General features: G+C 37.0%; 1 long non-coding RNA gene across 1 annotated transcript; it reads right to left on the reverse strand.

Annotated features, from left to right (window-relative positions):
• Positions 1-6,123: 6,123 nt before the first annotated feature.
• LOC132157804 (uncharacterized) lies at positions 6,124-25,178 on the reverse strand. Its single transcript, XR_009437622.1, has 3 exons — positions 24,702-25,178; positions 21,683-21,790; positions 6,124-6,231 (listed from the first exon to the last, which is right to left on the reverse strand). It is a non-coding gene; the product is annotated as an uncharacterized LOC132157804 (long non-coding RNA).
• Positions 25,179-26,606: the final 1,428 nt, after the last annotated feature.

Genomic DNA, 26,606 nt, shown 5'->3' on the forward strand with positions numbered 1-26,606 from the left:
ACATGCCTACTTTAGTTCCATTAAGTCTTTAGCCCAAAGAGCTCACATTTAGAAAGATAATGATAAATTCTTAAACATTCACACCTCATTTCTTTACAGAGGATATTACTATTTTAATGTTCCACTAAATTATGCGATCATATGATGAGTTTTGAGCGCTCTCTCTCTTCTTACTACCATTACACATAGTGAGGAAGAAATGCCATCAAAATTATTTTTAATAAAAAATAGCAATTTGATGAGTTTCTGTTTTTATAACATAGCTATGCCTATGATATAGGACTTAGCCTATCAAACAAACAAGTCCTGTTTTTTTTTCCTCAAATATCTGCAAGATCGCAAATGTACAGTAAACAACAAATTACAGAATTCCGTTTTGCTATGTCAGAAAGAAAATAGAACAAACAGCAGAACCGAGTCTCTGAACAAGCGTTTTGTTCCTCAGCATTATACGGACCAGCAAATGATTCAATCAGGTTATAAGTAGTCATTTGCAAAGTAAAATGAATCAGCTTTTTAAATGAATCATACTAGTTAGATTTTTTTTTTTTTGCAATCATTTTAATATTTCTACATTTAAATTTTATATTTACACTTAACATTTATGCACAATCCATCTATGAATTTTGTTGATAGTAATTTAATTTGATTGTTAGCCAGCATGTCTTTTTATTCAATTGAAGAGGACACAGATATGACAATAACATTTATAATACTTGTAAGCCAACATCTCTGGTTTTTTTATTCTCGAAGTTATTTCAGGGTTGTGATCTCTCAACTGAGAGAACACATCCTGTTTATTATATTATAATTAATATTACATTTAAACTTTGACTATAGCCTAAACATGTTGCATATTAATTGTACTGTTTATGAACCTCAAAGCATGTTTGTGGATTTTGTGTTACTTCATAATGATGTTCTATTAGAGGGCATTTGTAGTGTAGGTATAGGGCCCAAACATAACCTCATGCCCAGGGGCCCCCGCCCCACTAAGTCCTGCCCTGATTAGCATATAGATTCCAGTTTCTGTACAGTCTAATCTCTAATTGTCACATCATTCGAATTTCATATTAGGAAATTATTTTAACCCAAAATGCAAACTATGCTCCAATCAAACTGGTTGTCTTTAAAATATACATCTTGTGTAAACCCAGGCTATCTGTAATCAGAAGCACATTTAAAACTGGAATTTAATTTAATTCGCACGTTTCATATAATCTTTCTTGATTACAAAACACCATCAAAATGATTTTTTGACATTTAATTATGCCAGCTGCTGTGGGAATAGGCTATAATTAAATGATCTGCCACCTGCAGGATCCTCACAGGCGATAGCCTAGTGGCCGGGACAAGTTCATTATGTTTACAGACGTGACTTATGACGCAGTGCCATGCTCGAATTTCCCACGAAAACCCACCCGTACCACTCAAATTAGAAAACATTATTAAAAATTAACCATTGTGAATTGGGCTAAAGTAAGGTGATAGTTTAGAACACTGGCTGGTTATGTACTTGCTCAAATAATGATTCTGGATAATTTTTAACCCCAAAAAAGTTACGGACTGCAGCTTTAATGGAGGGCTACTGCATTCATGTGCTCCTCGGATGCTCTCATTTCCTAGAGTTGTGCTTTTAAGTCAAAATGTGAAAACAACTACAAAGATTTGTTGGATTTTTATTATTAGAGCTTTCCGACTTTTCGGTGCCTGTGATGATGCTTCTTATGTCCGTTTCGGAGAAACCGAGGACAATTATTTAAATTGATCGCCCAGGCACTGAAATCTGAGTTCTGATTCGGTTCTAGTACATACCGGTTACTTATGGTGCTTTTTATGGTGCTTATGGTGCTTATTCCTCTCATGCAGAGAAGCAGATCCAGCTAGAGCTTGATGGGGCAACACGGAATGAAAATGTTTTTCAGGAGTCCCTGCAGTAGAGACAGTACAACTATAACAGCATGTGAATAATCCAAGTCGTACCATGCAGTGGAAAAGCTCCAGTAGGTACCGGTGCCATATTGGTGGGTTTCGGTACCCGACCCTAGTAAACATACCTAATAAGCTTACCAAAATCGACACTTAGGCATTTTTAGTGCACAAGTTATTGGTTTCAGTACAAGAAGTTATGTTAAAATAATTAAAAAATAATGAAATAATTACAATATTAATCTCTCACACAAAAAATATTCAATTAAAATCATTTTAATGACAAAAGCATTTAAATTAAGATGTAGGCCTACATCATTAAATGCAAAAAGTTTTACTGTGCTTAATGGGTACATTTTTGTAACCTTTAAGCACACCCCTGTTCCCATTATGCTCACATTATGTCCACATTCAGTAACACATTCAAAAATCTAATAAAACCCAATCAAAAAAACATTTAATTTATAGTGATGAACACAGAAACTAGCCTCATTATGAAGGCTCTTAATAAATGGATGGCAACTTATCTATAGTCTCTTAAGGCTTCAATACATTACATGATTTTTCCATAGATAATCACGGTGTATATGGTATGGTGGTCACAGACTTTGATTATTTAGCTTCAGACTAGGATTTCATCCAGTTGGAGGAGATCAAGCATGTTTGACGTTTTCATTTGTCATGCATCTCCTAGCAACAATGCGCACATTTCTGTGCGAGTTTGTTGTGATCAGAAGGAATTTAATGTCTGATAGTGAATCATCCTCAGTCATGTGTATGATGCCTGTTGTTTTAAAACTCTGTTCAAATTTCAAAAGCCATGCAGTGTATTCCAGCGTTTAGCTGCTTTTTTCCTGGATAGATATGACCGGTTTCTGTTGGCTCCTTCTTTGTACAGATGACACGCCTCTTTAATCTTTGGACATAAACTATAGTTATGTTTAGATTTTGTAATCTCAAAGCTGTTAAAATAAGTTTTTTTATCATTTTATAAAGATTAACTTAAAGTGGCAATCATCAGTTTTTATTTAAAGTCTGTTTATGAAGTATTTACATAGACGTTCAATGTGCAAGAGCTTAAAGAAAGCACACTGAGCTTAACAGGAGCAGCAACATTTTTTTTTATAAATTTCATGTAATATTTATTAAAATTAAATTATATTTCTTTTGCCAAAGAAATAATTTAGGTCAGCTATTATCAGCAATACCAATGAAATGTTACTTTTTATTAATGTCACACTGAAGCGGTGTGATTTTTCATAGTAGTGCACCCTTTAAACTCACCTTAAAATAAAATGAAATCATAGACCAGCAATAAACTGTCACATTTATAATAGTATGGATATAAAAGTACAAGCCAGTAAATGCCTGTGAAGTTATATATTAGCGTACCACACAATCTTTTACAGCCAGTCAGCTAACTGTGTTCTGTAGCATCTGCGCGGTTACTAAAACTATCTTTTGGATCTAACTCTATTTCCCACATCCAAGGTCCAGGTTGTAATCAGAAGTCTAAACATAAATCTCTTAATTTTACAGTAAGTAGTGAAACTTTCCCAAAATAAAGGCTTAAACATTGGCAGCCAGACATGTTCACATGGACAACCATATCTCAGTGTGCAATGTTCTGATTGACTTGAAATTACAGAAATTGTTTAATGAGTATGAGAGCTTTATAGGTACATTTACCCTATTTACTGAATCAAAGAAGAAATTTTTACATGGACAGTTTTGAAATATTGACAGTTCAAGGGGAAATAATACAGTAGCGAATGAAGAGTTGTGACGATCGGGGACCCAGTGAAACGCAGGAGACGAGAGATCCAATAGCAGTAGGGTTTTTATGGGTAATCCAAAGAGAAATCAAACAAGCAGGGGTCAAACCATAAATCCATCCGACAAAGAAACAAACAGGAGAGGAACAGGAACGGGAACAGGAATGGAAACAGGAATTCGGAAGACGAGGAACTCGGAAGACGAGGAAACTGGGTAACGGAAGGAAAGGACTCCATGAAGACAAACAGGAAAAGACTGGTTAATATAGGGAGGATAATAACTAACAAGTGAAGACACCTGAGTGCAATTAACAGGAGTGCAATTACTGTGATGAAGGGACAAGGCTTTGTGGGAATTGTAGTGCCTACGGTGAGGTGCCTATGGGGAAGTGAGACCACTAGTGGAGACTCAGGGAAACAGAGACCAGACAGCGTGACAAGAGTGTGGGAAAACATTGTTTTCTTTTCCTTTTTCATAAGAATGTTAGCATATTTTGAGGAGCCCTTCTTGCACGCAAGCGCCACTTCTCTGGTGAACAAACACTTGACAGAACATCTTTATTATGCAGATCATCTATTTAAATTCAGACGTGGTATTGCACTGCATTCCATCATGCATGTGTTGAGTTCAGTTCAATGTCAGGTAATCTTAGAGACCGCAAGTCATTAATTAATTTGCAATATTTTTCCTTTATCTCCAATTAGTGAATGCAAACTCTCGTTTCTTGAATGAGCTCCTTTATGGTCATAGTGCTCTTTCAAACGGATTAAACACTGACATTGCAAATATTTCCAGGGGATAAGCGTTCACATACAAAAGTGCACTCAAAAAAGATGGTTCTTTAAAGGTTCTTTTCATGCAGTAATGGTTTTATTTAGAACCATAGCATTCCGAAGAACCCTTTTATGCTGAAATGGCACCTCATACTGATTTTCTGGAATTTAATGATCCAACTATGCAGACGGTCAACACACTCACAACAGGTAAATGATTTCATTCTTAAATTTAGATACAAATTTAACTTTAAAAATAAAACCAATTTCCAAACAAACATGTTCTTGTACTTAAAACTTCTCTCTTCTTCTCCACTAAGTAAGTAAAAGAGACCATGAATTTATAAATCAAACCCATTCACAAAAAAATATGATTTTATATAGCTTTTTTCTTTTAAGATTGTAAAGGGCTCATACATTGTCCATTTTTGCTTTTGGCCTTCATAAAGTTTTTTACATAAATGCATGGACTCAATTGTATCACATCCTACAAACTCATCATCTGCAGAGAAAAATTGCTACTTAATCATACCAAAATTATGGACTCAAAGGCATCATATTGATTGGATTGTGATTTTTCACTTAAAGTTGGTCTTCATCACATCTATTTTTGTTCTTATTTTGTGTTTTACTTCATGTATTTGATTCATGTTCATTGTCGTAACTCAGCAAGCAACTACAAAGACTATCAACACACTCTCAATAGGTAAATCATTTCTTTCTTAAAATGACTTTAAATGATAACTTCTTTTCTCTTTTTAGGAGAACATGTAAGTGTGACCAGCTCTGTTCAGTTAAGGATACGCTCCTCCTCTTCACTACGCAAGTAACAAAGACATTGAATTTATGGTCCATTTTGTTAGATATTTTTTATTACTAGGGTTTATGCATAAACACACCCAACTATCCCATGACTTATTACTTTTTCATTTTAACATTGTGAAGTGCTCACATACTACTTTTGGCTTTCATAAACAATTGTTTTCACAGAACCAAATAAAAGGAGACACACTGTATATCTAAACTCAATTGTGCATTTCAGATGCTGTCACATCCTACATCCTCATCATCTGCAGAGAGAAACTGCCATTCAGTCCCACCAAAATACAGATAATGGTTATCCATATTTTACTGGAGCTTGGTCTTCAATATGCTATTTTATGTTATATTTTCTTTTACTTTAAGCATTTTTTTTTATATTCGATGTCCGTTGTCATTCATTAATGTATTCTGCTAATAACTGTTTGAACACTGTCATTTTTTTTCAATTGCTACAATTTTATGTGATAAAAAAAGTGTTGATTTTATGTAAAACCCTAATAGACACTTTAAGATATTATAAAGACCAGGCAGAGGGGTAAAAACAATATTAATAAAGAATACATACAAATAATACTAATATTAATGATATTAACAAAGTCATTAAGGTCATATATAGCGTTTTCAAAGCATGGTTCTATATGGAACCCTATAAAAAAAAGTTCCTATTTAGCACTAAAAAGGGTTCTGCTATTGTTACAAGCTGAAGTACCCTTTTCTGGTACTGTTTAGAACCATTTTTCTTAAAAGTGTGGTTACAGCGGAATAAGTATTCTTGATTCATAATAGCAGACTTCTTTAAAATACCCAGTTATTACAAACTCTTATTTGAGTGTTACTCAGTTTCAAGGACATTATAAATGAGCCACCGAAAAGGGCTGGTGAAACAAGGCAGGGACTGACCTGTGCTGCTAGTCTGCATCAAGGCCAAAACCTTGAGAGAGAAGAAATGAGAAAAGCAGCTTTCAGATTGTTTAGATTTTCTCTCTCACACGCAGGTTCTTGCTCTCTTTATATTACACACACAATGAATACACAAACAGACAAACACCATTCGCTTTAAATCTAAACAGTATTAAAATCATAGCAGCTACTACCACATGACTGAAAAGTGATAGTGTGTATATAAGTATTGAAACCGTAAAGACAAAAGTTTTCTGTTTGCTTTGTAGTCAAGAAATCTGTAAATATGATTAAAAGATGAATATGAGACAAAACTACAGAATGTCACATTTTATTATTGGGTGATTCAACACAAAGATGTTTTACCAGCTAAGAAGATCAGCACTTTAAGAGTTTCATCTCCCTATCTGATGTGAGCATAAGTATTGGTACAGTTGCCTCACAGGTCTTTCTAAGTGTTCAGCTGTGTGCTGTTGCATTAATTCTTCAGATATTAAAAGTAGGGAACATGTCTTATCAGTTATATCCATTGCTTCTGCATTCTAAGTCTTGGATTCGATGATGACACACACAAACCAGGATGAAGACAAGGAAGTCGACTCTGAAAGAAAAGCAAGCAATTTGGATGCTAAAAGAAAATAGGTAGTCAATTAGAACTAGAAAAAACAAAGGGCATGGAGAAATCAAGAGTTTGGAAACTACCGGCGACATCAGCAACCAACAATGACCTGATCGGTTGAGAAAAACAACAGCAGTTGATGACAGACAAATCATAAAAAAAAAAAAAAAAAAGAACCCTAAAATACATGTCTGTAAGATCACCAAAAACCTCCAGAAAGCTGGGGTGATGCTCTGTCAATGTACAGGGAAGTCCGCAGGAGAATTTGACACAGAATTACAGAAGCTACACAGCAAGATGCAAACCTCTGATCGGCACCAAAAACAGAAAAGCAAGATTCTTCACAAATGTGAGCCAGAGGAGTTATGGAACTGAGTTGATGGACCGATGAGACAAAGATTAACCTTTATCTAAGTGATTAGATAACACACACACACACGCATACACACACACACACATATCATTTTGTTTTTCCTCTTTAGATGAAATTAAAATTACTGAGGGCTTCAAATAATCATAAACAGTCAATTAGAAACTTCAAAGCTCATGGTAGATATAAAAGCTTTATATAGATATAAACATTCTCTAGAGAGAAAAAGAATGAGATTTTTATTTTTATCATACTGTTGCACAATAAAAAACTCAAATATGACAATTATCACAGACAACAACTTCTATACCATTGGGAAATCTTCTCACAACTGACACAACATTATATTACAAATGAATGCAATAAAGGCAGAAACTAATCCATCAAAACATAAAAAACCACAGACCATGAAAATCCAACATGAAAACACAACCCACACTATATTTAAGTACTGTACAGAGTCACAACTAAAAATGCAGAAACTGTAGGAAAGTCCAGAAAGTTACAGAATACAGTTGTCACTCCGGTTCTGTATGTGAAAGTTAATGCACTTTTTGCATCCTCTAAAACAGGATTGACAACTGTGTGACTGAATTGAAGGTCCAAGAAATGTGATGGGTCCTGTCTGTTCTAACGATCATGGCAGTGCAGAATTTTTAGTGAAAAAAAAAATTGTCTGTAGGGAAAAAAAGACCACCCCCACCATATTATTTTCCTGCAACTACTAAAGATTGTGGTAATTACTTTAATGATGTCCCTGCATCTCAGCCGCAGTGCCACGAGCAATAGAAGGCTGACTATAAAATAAAAGTTCAATGACGGCACATGGGAGACACAATCATCTCATTAAATGACGCAGAGACAGAAAGTGCAGAAGTGTACAAAGTGGTGTTTTTTTTCCTCTCCAATAACGCAAAAAAAAAAACTATTAGAGAGGTAATATTTTCTAGGACTCCATGGGTGCCAGGAAATAGAGAATGTTGAATTTTTGCAAAGCAGTAAATTACTTGCAGACATTTTAAAATGTGCCAGTAGTAGGTTTACTTAAGTGATAATGATCTAATCCTGTGTTCTCAATGCCAGATGTATGAGGATGTATCCCATTACAGACATCCATAGCAATGAATGCGACAGCTCCAAAAATTGCAGCAGACACGGTCAGTGGAGAATTGCGCGAGGGCACTGATATCCACAGCTGTTCTGTTTCATTTCAGCTAGCAGGGACAGAGATCCAGGGCTCACCCTCGCTGGCTAACCCTTACCTCCGCAAAAAAATATGTAATTTGATTTCAATCGGTCCTGAAAGGTAGATGGCAGGCCTAGTTGCAACAACAATGACATCCACACGCTTCACCAGGTTTTCACGTCATGGGGGCACTGCTGCGCTTTTATTATTTATATGAAACGTATTTTTTCAAAGCAACAGAATTGCATTTTTTAAATTTGTATTATTTTTTTTCTGTCTGGTTGGATGCGATGAAAGGCTCCAGGGTGGAGGGGGTGCAGGGTGTGTACAGGCACGAAAGGTTTTTCGGCCAGTCTGGGAATCATTTACTTGCATTTCCCATCTGCATAATGAGCTGGGCAGCCAATGACAATGCTTGCTGGCTGAAGACAGGGTGGCATGCCTTCTGATTTAATGGGCAAGCGGAGGAAACTTCCAATGCTTTCTGACATCTCTCATAGCAAACTAAATGTGCTCTGGGTCAGGGAGTGTCTATTATGAAAATAAGAGACGAACAAGTCAATTATACTTTGCTGACTGCATTGCCAGGGGTCCTCATTAGAATGATCAGGAAGGTCCATGCCGCTGCTATCCTCTCCACTCCTCTGTGTAGCTCCTGATTAAGCGGTGGAGGAATGACAAGACCATGTGCTACTCTTTATCTTATGGAGTGCATCTATAAGAACGTGTTCATGGAGTGGAATCAAATAGACACACAAACAAACCTCATGAGGCCGTACAGGCGCAAGACCGTACATTGTGGGGGCAGCGTATCGCAAGCCAGTGAGAAACCGTTGACATGCTCGGATAAAAAAAAAAAAAACTCAAAGGTCAGGAAGCTGATAGTGTCATGGATCATGATGCATCCAGGAAACACTTTTGGCAGAGGATGTTGGGAACTGTCATGCAGGACTGGATGCATGGCTTAGGGTGAGAGGGCGGGGCTACTGAATGGATCCAAATGAAATCCTGGGGTTTGGTGGGCGGATCGGTACACACTCATGTTTCTCATGGTGTAGAGACTGGAATTCACTGACAGTGACAGGATCTGTAAAGACAGGGTACAGGGAATCTGGCTTGTTCTTCGCTAGTGCTTGTATCTTGTGCAGCAGAGTGAAATTCAGGCTCTAATTAATTCATCTGAGCAATTACAAAAACATCTGCAAAAATCCTGCAACACTACACACAATATATAAATGTTTCCACCTACAATATTATTCAAAGCTTTAGCATTGGTAAAATATAAATAATGTTTATGATAGAAGTCTCTCATGCTCTGCCAGGCTGCATTGTTTTTTTTAACAGTAATATTGTGATTTTGCATATTTTAAAACGTAATTTATTGCTGTGATGGCAAATCTCATTTTTCAGCATACATTATTCAATTCTTCAGTGTCACTTGATCCTATAGAAACCATTATAATATGCTGATGTGGTGCTCTAGTAACATTTCTTTAATGCAGATGAAAATGGTTATTTTTATGAAAACTTTTTTCCGGATTTTAATATAAATATAATAAATAATTTTTTACTTTTATGGATCTTTTTTTGAATCAAAGTATAATTTCTTTTAAAAACCCAAACATTTTGAATGGTAGTATATATAACATCTATGGATGTTAAATATTAATATTAGATAAAACATATTGAATATCAGTTAGTGTATTTAACAGAAACATGAAAATATCTAGAACTTTTAAAACAATTATTTTTGAAGACTATGGGAAAAACCAATGCCTGCTTTATTTAACTGCATTTCAGCACAAAGTTAAAAGGTTTTCGTCCAGCATTTTATTCGCTTCCCTCTTTAGGTGCTCTTTGAATGACATCTTATTTCCTAAATTTGTTCTGGCACCAAAATCAGTAAATAACCCACTGTAAATTGACATTACTTGATGTATTTAAAAGGCCGTGTGCATGTGTTACCTGAAGGGAGATTGGAAGACATAGTGAGCACATGCAGTACATGCAACCACATCCAGCATGCACGTTAAAACACAATCCCCTTAACCCCCCCTTCTGTTGTTGTGAAGACTTAATATAGCTCAAGGCTATGCAAATGTACGTCTTGACCTCTTTAAGATGCCAAATCATGCAGAATAAAAAAGCATTTTTTCTGCTGCTGTCTGCCCTCATAGGAGAATATCCTTGTTATGATAATTGGAAATGTAGTTCTTTCCCTCCAGTGTGCTTTTTAAAATATGAGCCAGCGCATGCAACCAAACCAACTTTAACCAGCATTGCAACCTGTGTCTCATCATGATAATTGGGTTTTTGAGTTGATTTGACTGCATGAAAGCGATGTCTTGAAGATTCATCATCTTTTTACCCAATAGTGCAACTCAGGAGGAGGCATTTAATTAGGAAATTTAAAACAAGGTCAGTTTAGCCAAATGCTTGCTTATCCACACGTCCCTCCAAAGCTTAATATCACATTAAGATGTTTTTATCATGCTAGTTTCTACAGTTGCTTTTACTGCTCAAATCTGGGTTAAAATATAACAGATATAAATCACAAAGTTTAACATTCACATTTAAGATTCATATTAACATATGGATCAAGTCAAAAATGTATTTCATGTCTAACTAATAAATTATTTTTTTTATAAAATTCAAAATAAAGCATTACAAATTAATTGTAAATGCTACAAATTGAACAAATTTCAGACATTAACCATTGGAATGTACAGTTTTAAAAATGGTCATTTATTTTAGATTTGCTCATGTCTACATTTAAAAGTGTTTTTTTAATTCAGTATTAAGGCAAGACATTGCAGGTGAATAGGGTAAAAAAACAAAACAAAAAAAAACTAAGTCATCACCTTACTTACCAATTTTTCCATTAGTCTGATAAAACACTTTATGAAAAGCCAAAAAGCTCAAAATCTAAAAATTGCAGTGTCTCCCCTTAAAACATAAAATTTAAGTGAGTATTAATTGACGGCAAGGTAGTCTAAATGTAAAAAATTAATGAAAAGAGCATGTACTGTAGTGATTAAAAAAAATGTATGTCTGCCAATAACATACTGTATGAACAATATGATACTGATGCAACATGCATCACTATTATAATCTACTTTGGATTACACAGTATTAAACAGAAAAAAGCTCATGCTGCTTGACATATAAAAAGGAAGGAACTTTAACTAGAAAGAACTACTACTACTAGTTTCTTGTTGTTACAAATAGTCTTATAGGAAATAAGAAGACAAAATAATGCTCATTGCATATGTTTGAGCCTGAGGGGTCAGATATGCCTCCCTAGGTCATGGCTTATCTAATGATGTTCTTCAAAGAACATCTTTTATCCTCCACCTACACTCAAGTTCACACCTCACAAACCAGAGAAGCAACCTGGAGGGAAAGCGTGCAGCGTTCATAATTTCACAAGAGTGGAGATGTCACTACGAGAGGAGAGGGATAAACAATAATCTTTCTAATGCCAAGGATCCACAGCGGCCTAACTATTCTTGGAATCACTCCAGGCCAATGCGTTGTCCCTGTCTGCACAGTCATCTCAAGCTGGGCACACAATGTTACGGATAGAGACCAATCAGCAATGCAGCAGAGTTTACACCCGAAGCAGCAAGCAATGCGCAGGAAACCAAACAAGTTCTTGGTGCATCAAAGAAGATAATTAGGAAGCAGCAAAGGCCCTTCAAAAGAGAGAAATCGCTTCTGCTGTTTCCCCCTGCAGTTATTTTACAAACAAAATATCCATGATTAAGGTAAAAATGTCTGAACACTTACATTCAGAAGAATTTAATATATCAGTTTGTCCTCTATAATACAAACTGAAGATGATTGTGTCACTTTCTAACCTCAAGTGATTTTAATGAACTTAAACTTTTTAATAAACTTAAACTTAAATGTTCTCAACGGTCTCTAAATGGTGTTCAGATTTGACCAAAGTCTGTTATCAAAAGTCAGATGACAATAACTCATCCAATCCTTTCCCAAACAATTATCTGGCATGTTTTTTTTCTATACTTTTACAGCATGTTCACAATTGGCTCCTTAGATATGATAAAAAATGAAAATTAAATCAATATTGTTCTTGTAAGCATGGCATTAGTGTGCTGGATCTAGTGAGGAGACTATTAACCCAATTCCTGGTCTCCTCCCTCTGTCCTTGACAACAAGCAAACACTTTATAAACTTTTCACTTTTGGTAATTTGATTTGTTCAGCTCTATTTTGCTCAGTTTTATTCAAATAAATGCAATTTGTAACTCTAATGCCTGCCACAAGGTGGATAAACAAACACGCAGCCTTGCCAGCCAGAAAGAATAAGAAAGATGGTACAAAGCATAACCGAGTGTACTTGAAAAAGAGGCAAAGCTTAAACTAATGGCTCTCCAGAAATATTACTCTTGAATCAGAACTCTTGAACATCTCATAAAATATAATAGCATTGGCTTTGCTTTTAGCAGTGTTGGGGAGAAAAAAAAGATGAATTGAACATTTTATATTTCATACGTAATCTATACCAAGGTTGATAATGCAGCCAAAGCCAATATATTAAAGTGTATATTTAAATAAATATATAAACTTTTTTATTTTTTTATACATTTGTTTATTTTAGTTCATTAGACATTGTGCTGACATTTGGGGGTAGATGGTGTATATGACCTGTTCTTTACACCATCCAAATCCATTTACCTGTCCAAAGGTGTTGAAAAGGTGTTTCCTCATTTACCAACTAATTTACAAACCCAGTCTTTGTTCACGACTGTATTTACTGCATGACGGAAGTATTTATGCAGTTATGTGGTTGCGGTAGAGTGATCCTGTGTGGAAAGCTGTCTGGTCCAGATTCTTTCTAGCCATTTAACTCTGCTAATGGCCTCTCTGCTGCACCAAATGGCCCTTCTCTCCGCTCCGCCACACAGTCGTCAAACTGATATGCCCTAATGTAAATATTTGGACCTGTACCCCCACCCCCTCCAAAGGGCAGAAAAGGAGCTTTTTAATTGATATACTGCACACTCAAATGGTTTTAGCTTCAAGGAGAAGAGGTGAGTGTTACGAGCAGAACAAAAGATCACACTAGACTAGTCCTCTAAGGAGCTGGTGTTATGTATAGTGACCTTGTGTGAGAATATCAATCTTTCCTCTACTCCAGATCACAAGATAATATGACCTGGTTCATCCCTGAACGGTTCAACTCGCGGACAGGACAAAACAAACAAGTGACAGTAAAAGAATGACAGTGGGAAGGGAGAAAAACCTGCTTTAGAAGATCTAGACTATCCACTTCAGAAGGCACTGCTGTGTAATTTCTGCCCGTGGTGTGAATATTCAGAAAATTAAACTTCTATTGAAAATGCTTTGAATGTTAAGTCAACAATTCTTTGCTGTTTCCTGTGATTGAACTGAACATGATATTGAACTTGAACTCAATCTATATCATATTAGAATGATTTCTGAAGGATCATGTGACACAGAAGACTGAAGTAATGGCTCCTGAAAATTCAGCTTTGCCAGTAAAGCAATGAATTACATAAATATTGTAACAATATTTCCTAATATTATTATTTTACTGTATTCTTGATCAAATAAACTTTACAGAAACACACACATTATAGTTCACTGATGCATGAATTGTTGTCATTTTACGAACTGTGGGTTTGAATTTAAAATCAAAAAGTGCCATGAATAGAGCATATAGTACACAAAGATAAAGTCTGCATATTAAACACCCCCTCTGGGTAATTTAGGTCAAAGTGTCAGGAGTCTCATTGAGGCATGTGGCTCTGGATTGTCTTCACACCTCTCTGTGCTTGGGCTAATGGGCTATAATTAGCAAATTTACTGGTCAGTAATTCAATTTTGATTGTATTTCCCCTCACTTTGCTCCAGTGACTTTTGGAGCCCTCGCCCTCCACTAAGTGTCACGTCCAATCAACCTGGTGTGAGACGAGACCCAATTAGCAATGTGAGGCGTTCCCTCAAAAAAGTGGGCCTAAGGGGGACATATCCCGGGGACATAATCGAATGAGACACCAGCTTTCATTTGGGCCTATATATTGGCCAAGCTGGATCTGAGACTCTGAAATTGTTTTCGACGGTTTTATTTTATTTTATTTTTAACAGACACAATGCAGCATACAGAACACCAGTCATTTAAAAGACTGGGTGACTTCTTGAGCTGAAGTACAATGTCTATAGCTGGATTGTTGTTTTATGTAGAAATGAATAAAATGGCATTCAAGCTCTAGCAGTCACAAGACAGAACATGCTAATGCAAACTTGTGTTTGATTGAGTACCACAATCCTACCATTTATATTCTCCTTTATCTGCTCTTAGTAAAGTGTTATAGGCATTGAGGCAATGATGTCCTCTCCACAGTCTATTATTCTAACAATCTTCATGGCAGTGCTGAATCACTATAGGGAAGACCTTCAGATCATATTACTTCAGAACAGTCCACAGTAAAAGCCTGAACTTCTAACCAGATATGATTCTCCCGGCTATGATTAATAGGACACCAGAGTTCCAACCCGCATCCAACCAGCCCAGCGTATTAGCACCTTTCAGACCCAATAACTTGCAGTCTCTGGAGCTGGGTCTATTACATGAACTTTACTTAAATGTGAGGTGGCACTGATGGGCCAAAGACCTGCCTCAGTTTACCAGTGCCTGAGGTCTGGGATATCTCTGTCCACTCCTGTTGCCCAGGGTCATCTTTAGCTGGGCAACCCAGCCATTCTATCACACAGCCCTTTTAGAACAGCTGGTGGGTGTCACCAAGGGCGTTTGCTCAGAGATGCAAGAAAGACCTTAGTGGTCAGGCACAAAAGAAAGCACACTTATTACTCTTATCCAGTGGTCGGCAACCTATGCATGTGTGCCAACAGTGGCTAGCAGAGGGATAATCACTGGCATGCGATCAATCAGGAAAACTGCATACCGACATACATTATGACGTAGTCATTCCTTATAGTCACAAAGCCTGTTAGGAGAATCACACTATTAAAGTGTGAAAATTAACTTGCACTGGTCTACAAATGAGTGCGCAACTGCTGCGCATATGAGGTGCTTCAGATTAATGCCTCGAGCCTTGGTTAGCGGTCTAATAGTCTCGCGCAGCCAGACCTTCATACTGACGGCTGAATGTCTGGAATCTATGGCAGCTTTCATTGGCCAAGGCCTGTCCATGAGGACTCGTGAACGAGTCATTATCTGGCTCGGCTCGGTGTTCATCTTCAGTTCTCTCTTCACGAAAGTTCAGTCAGTGTACTGTTTGAATACATGAATTACTCCGGGATATTGATTTGTTTTAACTCAGAGGGAGTGTCAGCCACATTAAACAAGTTAACAGCTTAAGTCATTTGTGGATTAATGCGTATTGGAGACGCGAACCGTTTAAAACGATTCAGTTCGATTTGGTGAACTGGTTCAAAAAGATCCGGTTACATCGAATGATTCGATCGCGAACCGGATATGACAAACTGCTTTGTTTTGATCTCTCTCACAACAGACACGGAAGAGAAGACAATGCTGAATAAAATCGTAGTTTTTGCTATTTTTGGACCAAAATGTGTTTTCGATGCTTCAAAATATTCTAACTGACCCTCTGATGTCACATGGACTTCTTTGAAGATATTTTTCTTACCTTTCTAAACATGGACAGTATACCGTAAACACAGTTTCAATGGAGGGACTGAAAGACTAAATCTAAAATATCTTAAACTGTGATCCGAAGATAAATGGAGGTCTTACTGGTTTGGATTGACATGAGGGTAAGTTATTTATGACATAATTTTGATTTTTGGGTGAACTATCCCTTTAATGCTGGATTCGCACAAAGATTATTCTTGAAAGATGGAGCAGTTCCCTCTTTGTCTGGAGAATGCGTTGTTTATGGACCACCAGGTAAGTGTATTTATTATTATTATTAATAATTTTTATTTTATTAATAATTATTATTATTATTTAGTTGGTGCGTTTAACAGTTTTTTTAACTTATTACACAAAGGGCAACGCTGTTTAGCTTTGTTAACTAATGGTAGGGCTATGCAAAAAATCGAACTTGATTTTCATGCGCATCTCGTCAGTAAAAGCGTTCTGTGATTATAAGTAGATCGTTCAGATCAGGATTGCCAGGCTTTCAAAACAAATCCTGCCCACTTGCTTCTCAAAACTACTCCAAAACTAGCCCAATCGCATTTCCAGGAGGGCACCGTGCACTCAGCTGCTGTCGAATCACAACACAGGAACCGCTGACACAATCAGAACTCGTTACGTGTTTCTGAAGGAGGGGCTTTATAGAACAAGGAAGTCATCAGCCCGTTTTTATGACAGGGAAAACCGCGGTATACAGATAAGTGAATTGTGTGAAAAATACTGTGTTTTTTTTACACGCGAAACATGAACACATGTTATATTGCACACTGTAAACACAATCAAAACTTCAAAAAAGCACGAAAAATGGGACCTTTAAATATTTCACATACTTTAGAAACTCCAGTGTTTGACTGATCTTGATAAGCACTCGTCGTCACAGTTGTAAACATGGTTTTCTTCTTTCGTGAGTGGGTTTGGCACCATGGAATCTTTTTTGAAAGGCAGAATGTTAAATTATAGCAACACACACGTCTCCCGGAAATCCTGTATAATTCAACCAATCCAATGACGACTTCGACACTCCTGAAGTGTTTCCATGGGCGTCAGTTTGGTTTGAAATGTGGTGGGGACAGAGACGCATTCAGAAGTGCATTTTCAGAAGTGCTGGGTACAATGATGCATTTTTTTTTCTCTTTCGCGCAGGTCATGTTTTGAAAGACGTCCTGTATCTTATTAATGTAAATAAATAAAAATGTATACAAAAATGTGATGATGTCCGACTCGTTTTATGAAGAAGAAAGCCGTACAAAGCATTAGACATATGATATATGACCCACTAATCTGCTTCATATCATCATATAAGTACCATGTTGACAATATGACATGGCCATGACGTGGTTTAATGTACCTAAACAATGATTACCAAATTTCTCTTTCATGTTGCTTTGTTATAACCACTGAAAACGGGAAAGAAATCTAACCCAATATCGGGCCTCGCTCTACATTATCCCGCTTATTACATGGCTACCTACCAAATAAATCAATAATTTGACACAAAATATTGATTTAAAAAAGAGTTTATTGATTTAAACACGATTGTATTGCTTCCGCTAAAGAAAATAGTTCCGTCTCTACGATTAGAATCCTGCCGCGTCCATAGCAACGCTCTGTTTTTCATGGCAACGGTGTTATTATCAAGAAATAACAGACTTCATTCTACAGTGGAATTCAACCAAGCCATGTAATAATTTGATTTAATTCCCAGTACAATTTACCATATCTACACACAACACAACTTAAGCACTACAAATTTTATCAAGATTGAAAAAGCAAAAATACGTGTAGCACAGATGAACACTATTGACTATCACACCATGATCTGACTGCTCTCAATTCACAACAACATGCATCCATCCAATCTACATCAGGCATTTTGACTAAAACTTGATCCATTCCTCATCATCATCATCATCATCACAACTATTGCAGAATTCAGCAATAGATTCAAGCAATAATTAAACAAGATACTGACTACTCAACAATCATCTCCTCCAATACTTGCTGTATGAACGCAAACCGTAACTAGCTAATTAAGTTGGTGGCTAAGGAAGTCTAACGTAACATTAATTGCAAGAGAAGAATTAAAACAGCCGATCCCTTGTGTGCAAATGCACAAGACCTAGCCATAATACCAGCAAATCTTAATAAACATAAGTTATGGCGTCTTACCTTTGTGTCAATGGTCTGCTGACCCATGCTGTGTGTACAACAACATCCATTTGTTCTACAGGTTATCACTTTGATATGTTATAGTCCATGGCACTAGGATGCAACCTTGTGATATTGTATGAAGGCTAAATGACTTGCTCGTCTATGATACATTCGCCAGAAATTCTGGCCAATCCCAGCAAAGACTAGGTAGCCTCGTTTCTGCTCGTTCACTGTCCATTCCAAACTGTCAACCAGGCGCATCGTTTTTTTTTATAGCCCCGGATCTCAAAAAATATTAATTTATTGATAATTATTATTATTTTTTTAATAATTTGTATTTATTTTAAAAAATGACCGGGTCTTTTAATCTATCCTTCGGAATCAATCATGTATTAAAGACGATTAAAATGTGTTCAAGCAGATCAAAGTTACTATGGTTACAGCTTAGAGTGCGCGCCTGAGGAGAAAGAGCTTTGGGCTTTACTGTCATTGTTGTTTGTGGCTTCTGGTGGTAGCTATGGACATTAGACACTTTTTAAAAAGTAAAATAAGGAGGCAAGAAGAGTTATCTACTGGCGCCGTTCCCTCATCATTAAGCTCAGGTTGGTGAATGCTCTTTAGCAAACCCTGGTCTAACGTACATAGCCCTGTACTTACTGTGGTATTAATGCAGAACAACATGTACTGTATATATAAAGTACGTGGGACCTTACTATTTCGCCTATAACTAATCCATTTTGTGTGCCATAATCCGTTTCTCGTGAAGAATGTAGATGAAGTAGCCTATACATCTGATTTGGCGATTGAAACACAATGTGTAAATTAACGTTATTCCCCTCAGATGGATAGCTAGCTAGAATACCAGGGGCCGTATAACAGAAAGAGTCTAAGATAGGATTTTCCCCAATTGGTATTACCGAAGCAGATACTAAATAACTTTAGGAATCATATCTTGCTTCATTCTTTTTATTTCAGGTTAGGAAATCCTAACATCGCTCGCTGGTTGATGCTAGCATCAACTTTTCTGTCTGATAGGCTACCTATAGCAACCGATGTCACTTTTCTCATCTCGCGAGACGTGAGCTAAACGGCTTTTAATCGCTGTTTTGCTGCCGTTTTTTTAATGAAACATACAGTGAAAATGGAGAATTAACAACAACTCATTCATTGTTTCATTCATATCATTGAACTTTAAGTCAGGTGACTATGGTGCGTTCACACCGGACGCGAATAGCGCGTCAGGCGCGAGTGATTTTTGTTTATGACACCTATACAGAGTGCCTGTGTTTACTGTCTGTTGAATGGCCTCTTTACTGGACCTGCACTGTCTATAGTTCCTTTTCCAGACTTATACAAGCAGACTGTTGGAGTGATTTGTGTGTGTGTGTGTGTGTGTGTGTGTGTGTGTGTGTGTGTGTGTGTGTGTAGATAGATAAATAGATATAGATAAATATAGAAAGATAAATATCTATATACACAGTATATATATAGTTTTATATTCATTTTTTTAATATTCATGTATTATTTATTTGTGTTTCAGTGAATAGCTGTTACAGTTCTACAAATAAAGCATTCTATCTTTTTACCTATCATTTAAAATGCTACAAAAAATGCACCTGAATGCTGTAAAAGAAGTGTTTAATGCTCAACGCTTCCAAGTTACCAAACTGGGGGTGGGGGGGTCTGGGCTAAGCCCCCAATGTATCAAGACCCTAGCAACGCCCCTGCTGTCAACTCATTTGAAAAACATTCTTTAAAAAAAAGAAGCGCGATAGTAATATAGAGATAATAATGTTACAGTTGTTGCAGTTTTAATGAACAGAAAAGCGTGTAGCCAGCGCAGCAGCAGAACGGCTAAATTGAACTCGAGGTTTTCAAAAAAAAAAAAAAAAAAGTGGTGGGTACAAAATGACTCACGACGAAATCTGGGGGGGACGCGTCCCCCCCGTCCCCCCCGAAATCGACGCCTATGAGTGTTTCCAATTTTGTGTCCCATATGCATCAGACGTTTAGCCAACGGTCCATGGGCATGACATCTGAGGCTTAAACTAGCTGTCTAATGGCGCTCGTCATTGTCAAATTGAGATGGCCAATTAAATCAAATCAGGTGGGGTTTCCTGTTCACAGAAGCAGAGCGCGAATTCCAGTGGGAAGTGTGAGTTTAACATTTTAATGTTGAAAGAGAGCGTGGCAAGGTGGAAGTTGCAAATCATTTAATGTACGTCAACTGTTTTACAATAGAAATGTTAAGACAGCTTGGCCTACAGTATATGCAGTACTGCAATCTATTTAACTTTTTTTCTCAAGTATGGCCATTTGAGAGAAAGAGAGAGCGAGAGAGACAGATTAAAGTTGCATGTATGAATTACCTGCATCTGCCTCGCTCTCTACAAACAATAAAGCTGAGTTTAGTTACTTCAAATAACAGCAATTTTACCTTCTCGTTAGCGAGAAATATGTGATTCAGTATCGATAAACAGAATCAATAAGTTGACAATAAGTTCTGAGCTCCTGAATGTTTCTATGTTTGCGCAGTGCACTCTGCGACCTATGTGCAAGTGATGTGTGTGTGCACGTCAATTAAAGCAGCACACTGATATAGAACACTCATTAAACTAAATGTAATGTTCAGTAGGTTCACATTGCAAATCTGTTATTCTAAGTCTAACAAAACAATTAAATTAAACTTCTGCAAAATAACAAAAACAATTATGAAATTTATGATAAATGCTTAAGAACTATTTGTACGATAATCAAAATCATTTTAATATAAATATTTAAAAATGCTCAAGTTATGTATAAATACATCATGCATTAAAGAAATGGAGAGGGACACAAGATTAACAAGACAAATTTAAAATGGCACTTCATGCCCAAAAGGTTGCCCTTGCTCTTATCTATTGGGAAGCCCTGCTTAAGTGGATTTTATAAGTGGTGCTCATGCTAAACTTTAAGGAGGCTAAAATACTATAAAGAATTTTTCCAACAAGCAGAGTTATACTTATTATAAGAATAACTGCAGCCAACAATAGATGTTCTTCCACCAGCTATATCTTTGAGTCTATATATAAAAAAGTTTAATGAGTGCAAGAAAGTGTAAAAGCAACGCTTTTAGATACAGAAAGTTATAGAAAATATACTGTGGCATTAGGTCAACATATTCTAGATTCTTTCAATTTGACAAATTCAGATCAAACTACATATTCAATTACAAAACACTGAATCCAGTCCCAATATCACAATCACACACTTTAAAAAAAGTACAAAAACTGTCACATATACCGATATGCACACCTTTGGGGTAAATATAATACAAATTGAAAAAGTGCTACCCCAGTGACAGCATTTATGCCTTTTCTTCTGTCAGTTCACCAAATAAAAAGAAACACAACATTATCACATCATGAGAAATCAATACAACATTGTACCGAGGTCCCTGCTGATTCCCAATATTTGGACTAGTCTTTTATCTGATTGAATTTTATTACCACACACTGTTGTCCATTCATTCTCTTCTTTTGGATCTTTCTGGTCTTTTCTTGTCTCAGGTGATGATTGAAGGTGAGTGGTGGTGGAGCTTGTGTCTGTTCAGTGACCTGGAACAGGAGCAAACAGATAAGAACATGTCAAACAAAAACTCAGCTAGTACACATACGTCTTTTAAAATAGCTGGAAAACATTAAAACATCATTAAACCAGCATTTTGCTGAGAAACCACAATGTACTCTCCACCAATAGGTATCTGCAATTTTGATATTATGCATCTATACAAGTCTATTATTGTTATGACAGCCTGGTGATCCCAGGGGCCATTTTCAATTAAGCCGCTGGCTGTTTACAGGTATTGTGCTGGACTTGTTGTACCCATGCAGCCGGCGCTCTTGGCTATTGTGCCAGGCCACAATGGTTAATGAGCTATCTACCCACGAGGACCAAGCAGAACAAACAGACAATGTGCTCTTCCCTCCTACAAAAATCTCTTGTCTAACACATACACACAGACAATACACTGCACCTCTGCCACCGAGCACACCAATCCAGGACCGACTACTGTAACCGCGAGTTCTCTCCTTTGATCTCTGTTTGCATTTCAACATCAAATAAGCTGACCTAACCTTCTCCTTGGACCATTTAAATGGTAATGTGTAGCAGGGACTGGTTTGGGCAGCCATTCATCTCAAGGTCAAGAGGGCGATCAGACGTGCTCTCTCTGGGTTAGCACAAGACAAAAGATGTGTTTTTAACCAACCACGTGCACAAAGAAGTGCAGTTTTGACACTATATGATTGAATAAGAGATGCTTTGACCAGAACTGGTCAATGGACGAAATCATAGAAAATGATTGACAGCCAATGAACTGGATCTTAACTGTTATGTTTCAAACACAACAGAGTAGAAATAAACAGTGTAATTACTAACATTATCATTTATAGCATACACACATTTATTTTAGTGGGAAATCGTGGCCTAGTGGTTAGAGAGGAGAGTTTGACTCCTAACCCTAGGGGTGGGTTCGAATCTCGGCCCGGCAATACAATTACAAGTACTACAAGCCCTTCAGTAATAGAGCATTACATATTTTCATATTCATGTTTAGTGTTACATTAACTGTATTTCATACAAAGACAAACAGTAACATCTAATGACCAGAAGAACAAACACACACAGAAGCACAGTCTTCCCAAAGCGTTTGTGAGTGGCCTGTTGGTAGGTGACATCTCATGACTCACGCTACAACAGAGCGCAGGCAGCCAGAGCAAATCCAGTGGCCCGGAGCAGGTAAGGAGATAAAATGCTGGCCGGATTTACATGCCACAAGTGATGCAGAGAAAGAGCCACCTCGCTCCACACTGCCACATCAAAGCAGGCCAGGTTATTAACGGGGCATGAAGAGACCTCACTCGTATCACATCTCACTATTCTGATTTGAAACAGACAACACACACACACACACACACAATATTTTTAAATATCTATTTCTGACATTAATGTGAGGCCTTGTTCACTGTCAATGCCCCTCACAATTCATTAAGCAACTTATTGGGTAAAAGATTCAAAATGCATGTTAATTTAATGGGGTTTCTGGTTGGGGGGAAATTATATATATATATATATATATATATATATAAAGCTTTGATGTTCACAAAACTTGGCAGTCAATCATTTTGCACTGAATTACAGCATTAATGAAGAATGGAGAAACAATGAGGGAGGCTACTGTTTCAAACACATGCATGTTAATGTTCTCCATTAGAATGCATGCAGTCGTTCCAAAAACCATTAAAGCGGCCTAGTTTGCATTTTGTACAGGTAATTTCTGCACCCTCTTGTGTCTTCTAACCTGCTTCTAAGGTAAATTTGATCATGTACATCTTAAACTGCCTGATACAAAAGTTCAGACAAAGAGTTCAACAAACCCACCCAAGACTTATGGGTAATAAACTCTACAAAGCAAGAATGCCCATGGCAGAAGTGTTTCTACAACATACATGACAACAGGTTAAACCAAGCCCACCCACACTGATTCAATTAACATGCAAACAAACTTTGATGAGACTGTTAAAACGACAACAAGATTACGTTTTACTCCCCAAGTCTGAGAGTGGAAGCACGCTGACATTTATACAGGCAAACAGAAGTGATAGATTGAGGTCAGATGGAAAATTGTGTCTTGGTTTGTCGCATTTTCAGCATGTGTTGATCCATCTGGAGTTGTGGAGGCTGGATAATCAGCACAAGCCACACGAGCATGTGCCGCGGTTGCAGGAGCAGGAAATGTGCAATGTGCACCATACTTTTGCATAGTCAAATAACAACTCGGTTGAATCAACAATTTTGGTCCACTAAACATCACAGTTACCTCACACAAACTGAGAGCAGCTTTTATGTGAAAGAAACACATAAAAGAGATCTATATATATATTTAATGCTTTCACTCTGAAAATATAATAACATCCAAATAATGCTTATAATCATCCTAAAAAAGGGATAGTTCACCCACCAAAAAAGAAAATAATAATGTTATAATAATGTCATAATTTGTTTACCCTTATGTCATTTCAAACCTGACTTTCTGTCTTCTGTGGAACATACAATAGGTTATTATTGACCTCAATACAATTGCATTGTAACCAAAACAGTTTACACGTTCTTCAAAATAAAATAATTTTATTTTCTTATTAGAAAGTAATTTATGGTTTGGAATCAAATGAAGGTCAATGACAGAAAAATGAACATTTGGTCAAAATATGCCACTAAAAGAGAAAGAATATACACAAATATGTAACACATACTGTATATTATACATCTGATAAATCATTATAAACATTAGGATTACTATTCTAGGCCTGTGTAGTTTTAGATTTCCTACGTGACCTGTAGCTGTCTGCATTCAGTGTCTTTAGGACAATATTTGTTTTATTTTAAAAAAAAAATTAAAAAAAAACTTCCTTAATGTGGATGGAAACCCAAATCAACATGTCTAAACCCAATAAACTACTCACTTACCACTATGGGTGTCCAGTGTTTCAGTTGAGCTATTAGGCTGGTTCAGTGACACTTCCATACATTTATTAGGCCTAAAGCCTTCACAGCAATATTTAATCTTTAGGTCAACTCTACTATATTTATGGTTTTCACTCTATTCTTGTGTAGCAGGCAGCGCATCGATTCCACAAACACAAAGGCGCTTCCAGGTCGACAGAAAACTGCAAATGCCTGTTATTTCGTTGATTACAGTTCAAAATGAAGGCTATCACGAACGAGCACAGCTAGGTTCCCAAAGGAGAAAGAAAATTTAATTAAACGCGACTCTACTTCACACTTGTCATCTTATATCTCGGGCTTTTCACCAGTCTCGCAACACACATAGCGAGAAGCCTGTTCCAATTAACAAAGAAGTTGTCATGCCCTTCATTCTCGCTTGGTTTCTGCGCGTGGTACCCGCGCGCGAAACAACAGGCTGTCGGGAAACCTGCGCGCACCATTGCCTCACAGGCGAAAACCTGTGCTTATGTCTTCACACAGTTTTACCATGTACAGAGGCGTCCGGGAATATTAATCTTACATTAAAACGATTAAATAACCGAGGTCATTTGTCAGAGTGTCAACTTTGTGTGCTGTGAAAATTGTCATCACGTGCCCTCTACTGGTGAAAAACTGCTCAGAAATATGCGGGAAAATAGCGAAATCTTCTATCAATCCTAGCTAATACTAATAGATATTTGAAGGAAAATCAGCAGTACAGTAAACATATTCGCAAATTTACCAAAAAAAGAAAACACTCTTAATAAACATTTAATATTATTTACAATGCAATACATCTTTCAAAAATAAAATAAACATAAAACTAAAGCTGGTGTGTGTGAAAAACTGCCACAAACAGGCAGCCAAACTGTTGAGGTGGAAGTAACAAGGTCAATGCCATATGAAGCAAGTCACAAACAAGGTCAAACAATGTCAGATTGCAGCAGCAGCAGTAGTCAGTCACCTCACTCACAGACCAGAATAATGAACACTGAGAAAGAGAAAACTGATGGAATGGGGAACATACACAATGTGAGCTGTATGAACAGGAGAATGTAAAAGCACCTTTCGGCCCAGGCAGAATCTTTATTGCTGCACTGGAATCATTGATAAAGCCAATAGCACAACAGTTTGTAGGTTATTGTACTGAATAGTATTATTGAAATGCAACTATTGTAACACTGAAACACTAATATTGACAAGTATTTGAACACACCAGTTGGTATTTTGCCTCTGGCTGGTTTACTAGGCCATAAAAGGCATAATTGAGACACAGAGAAACGGAGCATTGGGGTTAGTTTCCAGCCATCGCCACCAGGCATGCTTTAGGTCAGACACAATCCCTGTCTGTCTCTGGTCTGGTCAGAGAATTGATTCCACTCTGGGAGCTGGGTTGCAAACATATCTCTGCATCTCTGCCCGCCTGGTCAATGACCCCACTCTTCAGAGCTGCCAGCCACTTCATCAAGTTCAGTACACACCAGACAATCCCAAAATGCCCTTAAAGGATTTCTGCATGACAGCTTTTTTTTTTTTTTTGCCCGAACAATATTGATTTCTCTTGAGTGTAATAATGGTGATTTACTCACACAAGATGACCGAAAACATGCTCACATGCCTCAATACATATTGTACAGTACAAAGCGACCTTTAAATACATTTGCTGGTATAATGAATTTTCCTTTAAAATCTGTTGATAATACAATATAACATTCACAATATAATAACATATCACATTTTCAAATGTCACATACAATCAAGCATAAAAAAAAAACAAAAACAAAAAAATTGGTGACTTACAGTACAAATTCACAGTGAGATCTAATTCTGTGCCACGAACACAGTTGCTATTTATCATTATATTTAATTTCCTCCAGTGATAAACGC

This window comes from Carassius carassius, chromosome 15 (assembly GCF_963082965.1).
Source record: "Carassius carassius chromosome 15, fCarCar2.1, whole genome shotgun sequence".
NCBI classification, from domain to species: domain Eukaryota; kingdom Metazoa; phylum Chordata; class Actinopteri; order Cypriniformes; family Cyprinidae; genus Carassius; species Carassius carassius.